Here is a 4,200-nt window from a genome sequence, read left to right as displayed (position 1 = left end):
TTGCAATGCTTATTTGTCACCCATATGTTTTCTTTAGTGATCTGTTTGCCCATTTTCTAATTATACTGTTTTCTTACAATTGAGTTATGAAAGTTCTTTAGATATTTTTGATAGAAACAATTTCTTAAATGTATGATTTGCAAATATTTTCCCCCAATCTATAGCATACATTTTTCTTCTATTAATAGTGTCTTTCACAGAGATAAAACTTTTGATTTTGATGAAATTCAGTCTACCAATTTTTTTCTTTTATGAATTTTGATTTTGTGTTGAATCTAAGAACTCTTCAGTTAATTTTAGATCATGAAGATTTTCTATATCTTTATAAAATATTATAGTTTTGTTACACATTTACATCTATGACCCATTTAGAGTTAATATTTGAATTCTATAAGGTATAAGGTTTAAATTAAAGTTCATTTTGGCCTATTGTTTTATGTGCTGAAAAGACTATCAACTCCCTATTAAATTAATTTTGCATCTTTGTAAAAAAAATGTTGGTTATACTTGTATGAGTCCTGGACTGTCTTTTGTTTCACTGATCTAGAGTTTATCCCTATGCTAACTCCACACTATATTTATCATTGTATCTATATAGTAAGTCTTTAAATTAGGTAATGTGAATTCTGTAACTTTATTCTTTTACAAAATTGTTTTACCTACACTAATTCCTTTTCCTATACATAGAAGATTTTGAAATAGCTTTTCTATAGTTAAAAAAAAAATCTTCAGAATTTTGATAGGAATCTTATGGTGCTAGTGGCTACTCCAAGAATTACAGTATACATCCTTAATTTATCATGGTCTAGCAATGTCAACATTTTACCACTTAAGTGGACTGCAGAAACCTCAGAGACACTTACATTTCTTTACCTACCCTTCTAACTTTTATGATATGTGTTTTAAATATTTCTACTATGAACATTGAAAACTACATTAGGTGGTGTTATTAATTTTATTAAACCATCAAACATAATCTTTCAAAAAAACTCTAGAGAAGAATAGTGTATTGTAATAACTCAGATATTTATCATTTTTATCACTCTTCTTAATTTTTATGTTCCATATTTCCCTCAGTTGTCATTTCTTTCTGTCTGAATAACTTTCTTTACCAATTATTTTAGAATGGGTCTAATACCAAAAGGTTCTCCTAGTTTTATTATTTTTTTAAATTTAAGAATGTCTTTTTTACCTTTATTCTTAAAGGTTATTTTTCCTAGAGCTCAAATTCTAGATTGACAGTTTTCTTTCAGCATCTGGTAAATTTCATGCCATTTTCTTTAGGCTCTCATGATTTCTGATGAAATATTAATCTGAATAGTTATTCCCCTGTAAGTATGTAAGTAATGTCTCCTGTCTCTCTGGATACTTTCAAGGTTTTTTGTTTGTTTGTTTTGTTTTTGTTTCTTTGTGTTCTTCTTCTTTTTTTTTTAATTCCAGAAGTTTGATTATGATGTGTCTGGGTGCAGATTTCTTTGAGTTTATATTTTTTGGAGTCTCTTAGCTTGAATCTGTACATTTCTGTCTTTCACCAATATTGAGAAGTATTCTTCCATTATTACTTCAAACATATTTTTTTCCCACACCACACTTTTCCTTTTCTCCTTCTTGGACTTTCATAATGCAAATATCAGTTTTCTTGTATATCTCACAGGTCCCTGAGGCTCTGTTCCTATTTTTACAATTGATTTTCTATTTTTGTTTAGATTGGAAAGTTTTTAATCCTATCCTTCTATCTTCAAATCCACTAATTCTTTTCTCTGTCATCTCTGTTCTGCTTTTGAGCCCATCCACTGACTGTTTTATTTTAGTTACTTCATTTTTCAGTTCTAAAATTTTCATTTAGTTCTTTTGTATATCATCTGTTTATTTGCTGAGATTTTCTATTTCCCCATATGCTTAAAGACTGTTTTGAATTATTTGTTAAAGCATTTTTTAAGCACTGCTTTCAAATCCTTGTCAGATAAGTACACCACATGTTTTCTTGGTGTTGATGTCTGCTGATTATCATTTGTCATTTCAATTGGGATTTCACTTTTCTTGATATGTTGAGTAATTTTGGATTGTATCCTAGACATTTTGAGGATGAAATTATGAGACTTCTGTACCTATTTAAATCTATTATTTTAGCAAAAAATAAATCAGTTGGTTTCCAAATACATATTCTGGCTCACATTTGTGAGCTCTCATTTGAATGTTAATTTTATTTTCAAAGTCTATGCAGCACTATTCTGGCCCACCCTACTTAGTACTACCCAGAGGCCATTTTTAATCACATATTCCATATTCTAGTTCATTTATTAAAGCTTTTCTCTGTTTATTCTGGTTGGTTTCATTCATGCACAACTTGGGTGTGTGCCCAAGACTCAATACACTGCTATGAAGTATTTTTTTTTTCCAGTTTTATCCTCTTTAGGTGGAGGAGGTTGGAAGCCAACTCTGCTGTTATTTGTTTAGTACACACTGGAGATGCCTGGCAGGTCTCTGTCCCCCAGTGTTGACAGACCCACTGGAGAGTGGGATGAGCAATATCTTTGCTCATAAGAGTGCAGAGTTGGTGGACTTTAGAGTGTTCCACCCCACGATCTCTACAGCACTTTCTGGGCAAGGTGAGAAGTATTGCTATTTTTGTGGCATTCACCTGGATTAAGGCAGATATAGCCCCCCAAATTTTTATCTTGCAGGTCTACATTCTTCCTTATCTCTTGATTAGAAACAGTGGATTGTGTGTGTGAATGTGTATGTGCATACATGCATGGAGACATGTGAGTGCACATATGTATATTTGTCACTGGCATTTTCAAGTTGAAAATTTCTCAATTTCCCAGGCCAGTGTATACAGGAGATATAAATATAAAATCCCAAGAAACTCACCACCATGTCTTCGCTTTTTAAAAATTATATTTATATTCTAGTTAGTTAACATACAGTGTAATATTGATTTCAGGAGTGGAATTCAGTGATTCATCACTTACATACAACACTCAGTGCTGGTTAAGGTACAACAAGTACCTTAATATCCATCATTCATCTAGTTCATTCCCCACCCACCTTCCTGCATCACCCCTCTGTTTGTTCTCTATCTTTAAGAGTCTTATGGTCTGTTTCCCTCTCTCTCTTTTTCCCCCTCCCATATGTTCATCTGTTTTGTCTCTTAAATTCCACATATGAGTGAAATCATATGGTATTTGTCTTTCTCCGACTGACTTATTTCACTTAGCATAATACACTCTAGCTCCATCCATGTCATTGCAAATAGCAAGATTTCATTCTTTCTGATGGCTGAGTAATATATATATATACACCACCTCTTCTTCATCTATTAATTAGTCAATGGACATTTGGGCTCTCTCCATAGTTTGGCTATTGTTGATAATGCTGCTATAAACATCAGGGTGCATATATCATTTTGAACCTGTATTTTTGTATCTTTTGGGTAAATACCTGGTAGTGCAATTGCTGGATTGTAGGGTACTTCTATTTTTAACTTTTTGAGGAACCTCCATGCTGTTCACCAGTGGCTGCACCAGTTTACATTCCCAACAGTGCAAGAGGGTTCCCTTTTCTCCATCCTTGCCAACACTTGTTATTTCTTTTGTTGTTGAGTTTAGCCATTTTGGCAGGTTCACCACCATGTCTTCTCTTGAGTCTCAAAGTCCCTAGCCATTCTAGCTTCTTTATCTCCTTTCAGAGTATTCTGATAGTTGCTTTATACATATTGTCCAGGATTTTGAGTTGTGATCAGCAAGAGAAAAAGGGTGGAATATGTTTATTTCATCTTTTCTGGACTTTTAAAAATGAGTGTTATTCTGTTGTATGAATATACCAAAATTTGTTTTCTCTTCTTTTGTAAGGAGACAGTTGGGTTGATTTCAGTGTTTTGTGTTTTTTTGTTTGTTTTTTTTTTTAGTTATGAAAAGCTGTTATAAAAATTCTTGTTTAACTTTCAAATATTTTCATTTTTCTTAGATAAATGGAAGTCATGGTCATAAGAAATCTATTTTTACATGGATGAAAACAATCAAAGAATGCCGGATAATAAGGGTTTTTTTCCTTTGAGTTTTTAGAGTTTCACACCTAATTTAGAGAAAGTAACAGTACTTTTAATAAAACAATGCAGGAGCACCTGGCTTGTTCAGGTGGTAGAGTATGTGACTTTTGATCTCAGGGTTGTAACTCAAGCCCTGTATTGGGTGTAGA

The sequence above is a fragment of the Leptonychotes weddellii genome, unplaced genomic scaffold (genome assembly GCF_054177405.1).
Source record: "Leptonychotes weddellii isolate Sample4059 unplaced genomic scaffold, ASM5417740v2 HiC_scaffold_626, whole genome shotgun sequence".
In the NCBI taxonomy this organism is placed as follows: Eukaryota; Metazoa; Chordata; class Mammalia; order Carnivora; family Phocidae; genus Leptonychotes; species Leptonychotes weddellii.
This window is presented reverse-complemented; position numbering follows the sequence as displayed.